The sequence below is a fragment of the Chanos chanos genome, chromosome 12, assembly GCF_902362185.1.
Source record: "Chanos chanos chromosome 12, fChaCha1.1, whole genome shotgun sequence".
Classification (NCBI taxonomy): domain Eukaryota; kingdom Metazoa; phylum Chordata; class Actinopteri; order Gonorynchiformes; family Chanidae; genus Chanos; species Chanos chanos.
Genome location: NC_044506.1, coordinates 5,806,951 through 5,816,950, shown reverse-complemented (window position 1 = coordinate 5,816,950; position 10,000 = coordinate 5,806,951). Strand labels below are relative to the sequence as shown.

The 10,000-nt window shown below is 43.5% G+C and overlaps 1 protein-coding gene across 3 annotated transcripts in view; it reads left to right on the top strand.

Annotated features, from left to right (window-relative positions):
* The window catches only part of ptk2aa (protein tyrosine kinase 2aa), an 89,308-nt gene that overhangs the window by 19,950 nt on the left and 59,358 nt on the right, over positions 1 to 10,000 (top strand). For all 3 annotated transcript variants that reach the window (XM_030788402.1, XM_030788404.1, XM_030788401.1), the window contains exon 2: positions 5,135 to 5,161. The gene's annotated coding sequence lies outside the window, so the exon portion shown is untranslated. The remainder of the gene's footprint in view (positions 1 to 5,134; positions 5,162 to 10,000) is intronic.

The following is a 10,000-nucleotide window of genomic DNA, read 5'->3' as shown; positions in this document are numbered from 1 at the left end:
AAAGACGCCCCTCATAAACAGTGTCACTGTAACACTGTAACATCAAGGCTTCATGTGATTCACACACCAATAGAAAACTTTAACTCTCAAATTCTGTCATGAGGGTGTATTTTTTATGTACAGTTCTCTACTTTACCGTAATAGTCTGTGTCCTAAGACAGTTGATGTGGAGAGAAAAGCCGAGGGTTTAGGGGCAGGAGCTGTGTGTGTTTTAAAAAAACGCAGCGAGCAGGACAGAGACAGATCAGCTCGCTGTTTCATTACCAGTCTGCACACTGTCTGTGTGTAACCCAGCGTTAATAAAGCTGACAGGGATGAGACACACGGAGAAATGACAGACGGAGAACGCTGTCAGGCAAAAGAGCTGTTTTACCACAGTGAGAGAGAGAGAGAGAGAGGGAGAGAGAGAGAGAGAAAAACAGCGAGAGAGAGAGAGAAGTAAAGTAGGGAGAGAGGAAGAAACCGAGAGGAGAGTGGAAAAAGACAGGAGCAACACAACCGAGTTGGTAACAGCAAAGGAATGAAAGAGAGAGGGAGTGAAAGAGAGAAAAGGAGAGAGATGAAGGAGAGGGAGATTACAGGCAGAAAGAGATAGAAAAGACATGAAATGGAAATGGGGCCAGAAACGGGGAGGAGAGAGAAAAAAAAGCAGATTAGAGTGCAACAGAGAAAAAGTCGCAAAAAAGAACAAGTGAAAAAGGGAAAGAGAGAGAGAGATAGATGGGGGTAGAGGGGGCAGATGAAGAGAGAAAGGGATGGAGAGGAAAAGAACGAGAGAGATGCAGAGATTGAGCTGTGTCTCAGAGCCGATGAAAGACAGATGGTATCGCTAACGGAGTTCTTTCTTCCTCTCTTTCTGTCCTTCCTTTCATTTTCTCTCCTCTGTAATTACCCCTCTCCCTCTCTCTCTAATTTGGAGGGGTACGCACGCTCCAGACAAAGCCGTGGACTGTCCTCGAGCAACAATGGCCTTTAGTGTGGCCAGATTTTAGGGGAAAAGCCGTCCTGGTGGCTTTGACCATGCTGGCGGACCTGTCTCAAGCTATTTTAGGGTTCGGCTGATGTGCAGTCTGCTTTGATTACACTGCACACAGCGCTGAATGCTGGATTTGTGGACTTACGCAGTCCTAACTGTAACAGACAGTCACTATGTCTGCGGCAGGAGCGTGCACTTTGACCTTGTCTGCGTGTGTGTGTGTGTGTTTGTGTGTGTGTGTTAGAGAGAGAGAGAGATCAGTGGAATGAGAGTTGGGGTGGGCAGTTCAGCGTCACATGCGACCTGCTGTGCTAATTGATGTGTTGACCAATGCGCTACTGTGGTATGTGTGTGTGTGTGTGTATATGAGTGTGTGTGTGTGTATAAGTGTGTGTGTGTATGAGTGTGTGTATGAGTGAGAGAGAGAATTGTGGTCTCACCTCACATGTGACTCACTGTACTAATCAACACATGGCCCAGCAGGTTGCTCTGGGCTGATAGCAGAGTGTGTGTGTGTGTGTGTGTATGCGCAGACAGGAAGAATGTGACATACATATCTGTCATCGTGGAATGACAGCGTGTTGTACGCCCAGATACATTTCAACCACTGACCTGATTTGGCTCCTGTATTTAAGTATGAAATATGACTGAATCAGACTGTTTCAGACACACTGTTTTTGTCTGTTTAAGATCTTTATCCTGCTGTAATGTCATTACCAAAAACTTTCATTTCTTTAGGTCAAATGAGCAAATCTTGTTCAGTAACACATAGAGGTGCATGTGTTTAAACAGACATTTTTAGAAGAGACAAAACTCTGCTTTCATACAGCTCTGTGTGTTTGTGTTGTGTTGTGTGTGTGTGTGTGTGTGTTTTACACACTACCTTAGCGTTAACATGAAGGTGTTGAACTCATAGGCAGTATATCTCCATGGCACAGACAGAGAGATTGGCAGAGAGAGAGAGAGACAGACTGTGGGGTTAGAGAGAGAGAGAGAGAGACACTCTGGGGTTAGAGAGAGAGAGAGAGAGAGACAGATTGTGGGGTTAGAGAGCGAGAGAGAGACACTCTGGGGTTAGAGAGAGAGAGAGAGACGGGAGGCCTCCTGCCGACAGCTTGAGGAGCAGGTGTTTGGGGCCCGGCCAGTCTGACACAAACACACACTCACACACGCACACACACACACACACACTCTGACGTGCACAGTCTGAAGGGCCTTTAGGGGCAGAGTGGAGGCCAGGCTGAGGTTAGCGATTGTCTTTGGTGTGGGTGCTGAGTAGAGACAAGTATCTTTAACCTCTCCCTGTAGCATATGGACCAACAGGGTCAGAGCTGGTCGCGCACACACACACACACACACACACACACAGAAAGAGAGAAACACATACACGCCCAGATGGATTAAAAAAAGAGAGAGCGAACATATGTTCACGGAGGTGTTCGAAGTCTATCAAATCCAATCTTGCTGGACAGCAGCAGTCACCCCAGAGCCAGTTAGCCAGGACTAATCCGTCAGGATCCTCACAGCCAGTCAATACGCACTCTCCTCACTCCTTTTCTTATGCAGATTACATCCACTCGCTCAAAGCATTGATTATCAGGTGGATACGCGCAGAGATTTTCAAAGGTCACCAGGGGTCAGCGGAAAGGAGGAGACAGGGGATTGGTCAGACTGTTTAGGGTCTCTTCACTATCAGTCAGCTTCTGATTGTCGGGACAAAAATAGACAAAAACGCCACAAAAATCATTGGATATTCAAATATTCATGCCAATGTTGCAATATCAAAATTTGTCCTCCCAATGTGCTCCTCAGATAGAGCGCATAACCTCTGTCAAATAATGTTACGTCCACCTCGTAAACAGACCATTTGCGTGAAAGTAAACTATTAAATGTTTGCTATAGCAAACACAGCGCTATTGATTTATAGAAATAAAATAAGACTTCTGGAGAATGAAGAGTAGGTTGAGTTTTCCTTTGAGGACAATCTTGGTGAATAATGGGGTTTTTACGTGTGTGTGCGTTGTGTGTATGTGTATGTGTATGTGTATGTGTGTGTGTGTGTGTGTGTGTGTGTGTGTGTGTTGTGTGTGTGTGTGTGTAGGGCTTGCAGAGCCCATCTGTGTGTCAGGAGTTCTGACCCCATGCAGAACCTCTGTGTGACAGAACAGATGCTGCCAGTCTCTCTCTCTCTCTCTCTCTCACACACACACACACACACACACACAGGACCCAGGGATGGATGGAACAGTCTGTTTTTCACTGAGGGAGGGATAGTGGTCCCTTAAAAAAAGGTCCCTGTAATGAAGTGTGGTGAATGGGCAGAGGGAAAGAGTGGGATTACTCTAACAGATGGAAAACAGGGAAAGTGCAGTGATGGTGTGAAAGCTTTAGCCAGCAGTAATACTGTAAGACACTGATATTATTCAGACACTGGAGAGAGAGGAGACTGCTCTTTCCGACGGCACAGCACTGTGTCTTTTCAGCCTTGTCTGTTCTCCTCACACTCACAGGCTCTGAAGGGACAAACTCCATACTCAAAATTAACCATTACTAGATTATTTTCCTATGTGTGTGTGTGTCTGTGTGTATGTGTGTGTGTGTGTCTGTGTGTGTGTGTGTCTATTCACCAGTGAAGATAAAGGAACAGTGTTGTTTTTGTGTCTGACTTTGGGAAGACAGAATGACCTCACTATGAGCAGCCCTCGCTCACAGGCTTGATGATGTCACTGTGTGGATGCCAGAATATGTCTGCTGAGGTTTTCATAGTCACCACTTACTTTCCATTGTGTCTGAGAGCTTAACACAGTATTGGTCATGCAGAGAAGAGCAAGGGAAGAACCAAAAGAGAGAGAGAGTTACAAGAAATGGCGTATGAAAGTACTAGCGAAAGAGTGTTGATGTCAGTATGCAATGACTGCAGGGCCAAGGTTGAAACATCAGAAGCACACATTAATGATAAGAAGACTTTTCAGTTTTGACAAGAAATAACCAGATGTAGTAACTCAGAGAGAGAGAGAGAGAGGGATAAGGTGGGAGGTGCGAGGGAGAAAGAGGAGGTGTGGAGAAATGAGAGGGAGTGTGACGGAGATAAAAATAAAGCTAAAGAAAAGGAGGTGCATATGGGGGTTGCATAGAAAGAAAGAGCGGGAGAGAGGAGAAGAGGAGAGGAGATAAAGGACGAAAAAGAAGGTTAAGGAGATGGAAGAGCAGAAACGATTGAAAAAGAGAAAGGGAGGGAGAGAGAGAGAGAGAGAGGAAAAAAAGGCTTAGTTTTGTGACTCATCCATCCACTTAGTGTCCATAATGTATGGATAAAAACCATTCAGGGAAACATGAAACCCTGGGCTTAGGATCTTCCTTCCTCTCTCTCTCTCTCTCTCTCTCTCCCTCTCTCTCTCTCTCTCTCTCTCTCTCTCCCTCTCCCTCTCTCTGTGTGTGTGTATGTGTGTGTGTGTGTGTGTGTGTGTGTGTGTGTGTGTGTGTGCGCGTGCGTGTCAGAGTCTGATCCAGTGGAGAGTGCTGGGAATCCGCTAACACATTCACTCTGCTCTGCATCACTCTCCACTCTACACAAAGACAAGGCCTCCAGGTGCCTGATTTAGACTCTCTCAATGCCATTGGCTCTTATTTCTTTTTTTTTTTTTATTTGACTCTGATAAACCAGCGGTTTGTTTATCCTGTATCGTCTCTCATTTCATTTCTCCAAATTTCATTTATTAGATGCTTCTGAATTGAGATATGGAGAGCACAGTAAATGCTTTTTTGGTTTTTATATTTGGTGGATTTATGACGGGATCCTGTTGTATCGTAGACAGCCACCGTTTTGTCTCAATTTCCTGTTATTTTGTTCAAAATAAGGCACTTTTTTGGACCTGTATTCACCAGGACGCACGTGTTGTCTGCTCTTCAGTTACTCAGTAGTGAGAATGCTTATGCCAGCAAACTACAGACCATCTGCCAGCAGTTTAATCCTGTCCCAAGACCTGAACTTCCCTTAACACCAGGCAGGGGGCGCTGTCTCCTCAGACCATCATTGCCACGGGCTCTCCCCTTAAGCCTGACCCACAAAACCACATGCCCACACAAATGTGCTAGACTGAAATACGCTGATATGACAAATAAACTGACCTATTCTTTCTTTCTCTCTCTCTCTCACAGATATTTCAAGAATATCCTATTACACAGGTGAGTAACTGTTTAACAGTTCTTAAATGCACAAGCCAATTTTGAGTGCTAAATCCAATAACTCCATATTATCTGAGCCAACTCAGTCAGTTATGCACTGAAGAAGCCCATGCTGAGGCAGATTTAGGGGCTGGAGATAATTGTTAAAGTGCTGTGTGATTTTCACATTAGTCTGTAATGCAGGTAAGCCTCGTGCTACCACTCCCTGCTTCAGTATGATGTTTAATGGTAGCATTAATTTAGCAGAGACATATACTTTAAGGGGAAAGGGTTGGTTCTGTAGGTCAGGTGGAAAACTCGACCCCTCCACACACACACACACACACAGGGTCTGCTTTCTGGATCTCTCTGTTGGACGGCATTATTACAGTCTGCTGGATCTTGGAGGTTTTCCTCTGTGTGCTGGGCTGTGTTGGAGACTGAGACAGAGGGGAATGAGTGTGAGGGGGAGGTGTCATTAATATATATGATGGAGATGCTTTGGCTGGAGTAGTCTGTCTGACTGTCTCACAGTGTCTGCTCTCCCTTTACCCCCCCCCCCCCCCCAACTGATTATTTTCACTTTCTAATACACTGTGTGCCGTGCATGCTGTGTGTGTGTAACTATGTATGTGTGCGTATGTTTGTGTGTATGTATTGTATATGTTTGTATGTATTGTATATGTGTGTAATATGTATGTGCGTATGTATTGTATATGTGTGTAAGTATGTGTGTGTGTGTATGTATGTGTGTGTGCGTATGTTTGCGTGTATGTATTGTATATGTATGTAAGTATGTGTGTGTGCGTATGTTTGTGTGTATGTATTGTATATGTGTGTAAGTATGTATGTGTGCGTATGTTTGTGTATATATTGTATATGTGTGTAAGGATGTATGTGTGTGTGCGTGTTTGTTTATGTATGTTTGTGTGTATGTATTGTATATGTGTGTATGTATTGTATATGTGTGTAAGTATGTGTGTGTGTGTGAGTGTGCGTGTGTGTTTATGTATGTGTGTGTGCGTATGTTTGTGTGTATATATTGTATATGTGTGTAAGTATGTATGTGTGTGTGCGTGTGTGTGTATGTATGTATGTGTGCGTATGTTTGTGTGTATGTATTGTATATGTGTGTATGTATTGTATATGTGTGTAAGTATGTGTGTGCGTGTGTGTGTATGTATGTGTGTGTGCGTATGTTTGTGTGTATGTATTGTATATGTGTGTATGTATTGTATATGTGTGTAAGTATGTGTGTGCGTGTGTGTGTATGTATTGTATATGTGTGTAAGTATGTATGTGTGCGTATGATTGTGTGTATATATTGTATATGTGTGTAAGTATGTGTGTGTGTGTATGTATTGTATATGTGTGTATGTACTGTATATGTGTGTAAGTATGTGTGTGTGTATGTATTGTATATGTGTGTAAGTATGTATGTGTGCGTATGATTGTGTGTATATATTGTATATGTGTGTAAGTATGTATGTGTGTGTGCGTGTGTGTGTATGTATGTATGTGTGTGTATGTTTGTGTGTATGTATTGTATATGTTTGTATGTATTGTATATGTGTGTAAGTATGTGTATGTGTGTGTGTGTATGTATTGTATATGTGTGTAAGTATGTGTATGTGTGTGTGTGTATGTATTGTATATGTGTGTAAGTATGTGTGCGTGTGTGTGTGTGCGTGTGTGTAATTAGGACGCCGTCTGCACCTCATTATCACCCATAGTAAAAGGAGTCTCAGCGTTACAGCCAGTCTGACAAATATGAAAACGAGTAGAAAGCTCAGAGATGACATCACACTGCTCATTATTTTTCACACACACTCTGTGTCTGTGGGTGTGTGTGTGTGTATGTCTGCGTGTATGTATGTATGTGTGTGTGTGTGTGTGTGTGTGTGTGTGTGTCTGCGTGTATGTGTGTGTGTCTATGTCTGTGTGTATGTCTCTTTCTGTGTGTATGTGTGTGTGTGTGTGTGTGTGTGTCTGTCTGTCTGTATGTCTGTGTGTATGTGTGTATGTCTGTGTGTGTCTGCGTGTGTGTCTGCGTGTGTGTCTGCGTGTGTGTCTGCGTGTATGTCTGCGTGTATGTGTGTGTGTGTCTATGTCTGTGTGTATGTCTATGTCTGTGTGTATGTGTGTGTGTGTGTGTGTGTCTGTCTGTATGTCTGTGTGTATGTCTGTGTGTATGTCTGTGTATGTCTGTGTGTGTCTGTGTGTGTCTGTGTGTATATGTGTATGTCTGTGTGTGTCTGTGTGTGTGTGTATGTCTGTGTGTGTGTGTGTGTGTGGACTGGGGGGGGGTAGTAGTAATTAAAGAGAGATATAGATATGGCTGCTGAGAGTGAGGCAGGAGGACAGGACTTGAGATGATGAGAGACAGAGGACAAAGACAGAGGCTATAGAACTCCACTCTGTGTTTCTCTCACATATTAAATACATTCAACTCTGTTATGGTTTTTTTCCAGCAGTTTTTCAGCCAACCATCCTAAAAAAATAAACCTCACAGACCACTTATTGCTTTAGCCAAATACCCTACAGACCCTCAGAGAGCATTCACTTTATCTGCCAAACAACCTCTCACCGAGAGAACAGTGTTTTATACATACAGGACCAAAACAGAGCCTTAATATAACGTTTTCACCAAAGCTATGTACAAAGTGTGTGATATTGGTAAATATAGGATAAGTCTTATTAAGATATTAAGACTATATATTAAGATTGTTATTGAATGACATTGTGACTTGTTATCTGGACTTTAATTGGATGGTCCGGGACATGATTGGCTTATGCTTTGAACATATGAGGTTTGCCCTCACTTGGGTTTGTTGCCCTCGGCAATGGTTGTTGTGACAGACTGACTTTAATTTTGGGCTGTATCCATTAGGCTGCTGGGTATATGTGGTGATGTCATTCTGGGGGGGGGGTGTGTCAACCACCACTCTCATCCCACTGACATCTCTCTCTCTCTCTCTCTCCCCCTCTCACACACACACACACGCACTCACACATACACACACACACACACGCACTCACACATACATGCACACACACGCACACACAAAGTCAAAGCAGGGTCACTGTGTCATAGACTTGGGCTCACGCTTTACAGTAAGTTGACTGTGACAGTTATATATTATATATATTTGACCAGTCAAATATCTGACATCAGTGTAATGTGTAACCTCTTTGGAGAAGGCAATATCCACCTAATACTTGAAAGTACATGAGAAAAGGAGAGAGGGAAAAAAGGAGAGAGGGAGGGAGAAAAAGAGAGAGAGAGAGAAAGAGACTGGGGTTAGTAAACCTGCTTCAGCAGCGTTATGTACTTCTGAGCGAATAACGATGATTATGAAAAGTTACATTTTATTACATCAAGTAGTAACTGCTCGTGTCATTGTGTTAAAAACAGAATCAGAATTGGACAGAAGCACCACGCTGAAACGTTACACAGAAAACTAAGGTTGTGACTGGTCTTTAACAGTGTTTTAACGCTCAGTGCACATTGATAGGAGATGTCACGTCTGCCTGTGACACTTAATTAATAAACTCTGTGTGAATCTTTGGCCAACGTCAGGGCCAGCGTTACCATCGACCCACGTTTGTTTTCCAAACACGTTTATTTGTCTTGCTCATTGACCACTACGACGGCTGTACTCCAACCGTCTAAGGAACCGCTGAGTTTATCTGAGTTTAAATTGTACTGTACTGAGCCGTGCTTTCTGCGTACGTTTAAGCCTTAGACTTTATCTCGCCTATTTGTACCGACAATCAGTATTATCCAGCCTTTTGTATGAGCTCAGAGTGTGCCAGTCGCTCCAGGTCTGGCTCTGGTTTTCTCCTCCCAGAAACACAGAGATCTTTTGAAGCCGACACCGTTCTGAGGCCCCTGCCTTCTATTTTAGAACCTCGTCGTGCGTTTGACGGTCCGTGTGTGCATGTGTGTGTGCGTGTGTGTGTGCGTGTGTGTGTGTGTGTGTGTGTATTAATCGTTTTTTTTGTGTGTGTGTGCCGATGGCTCGGAGGTAAATTGCGATCATTACTGTAGTGAATACTAATTAGTATTTCAAAGGATGTACGGCTGTGTTATGCAAATAAGTGGTTAAATGAAAGAGGTTGAATCATTAATGTGATGCTTTAGAACTCCTCTCCCATTACCGGGGTGGGGGGGGAGAGACAGCGAGACCCTATGGCTCCAGCATGCCGAGTGGGAGGTAGAGATGGAGGTAACCACAGAGAAGGAGGGAGGGAGAGGGAGCGAGGGTGAGAAGGAGGGAGGTGCCGTGAAGTCGATGACGTTTGTTGTAGTCCAGATCTCTCAAGACGAGTCACTAGTGTTGGATTGTAGGTGAGAATCTCTTTTTGATGGTTTGGTATGTGCCGTGTGTAAGTCACCTTTAAGGGCCCATTAACAGTGAACTCACTCCAGAAATACAGCAATTACCACTAAGTACAGTAATCTTCATAGCACACCCTATATGTATATGTACACGGGTCATGGGGCTAAGAGCAGATGGTTTTTATGCAATCTGCCAGTGGCTGGAACTCAGAGAGGGTTTTTATAATATGCAGAGAGCAGTATCCATTCAAAGTTGACAGGAAGGTTAATCACTTGTCCTTAATCACCTCTTATTACCAAAAGAAAAAAAAAAAAAAGAACAGCATTGTCCCAGTTTTACAGGTTGTAACCTCAGTGACTCTTAACTGCATGTGTTTGACTTGATAATCCAGGTAAACTGTCTTACAATGTACAACTTGTCATTTAGCAGACGCTTTTAACCAAAGCAACTTACAATAAGTGCATCAATCAGATCATATCTGTGTGTGTGTGTGTGTGTGTGTGTGTGTGTGTGTGTG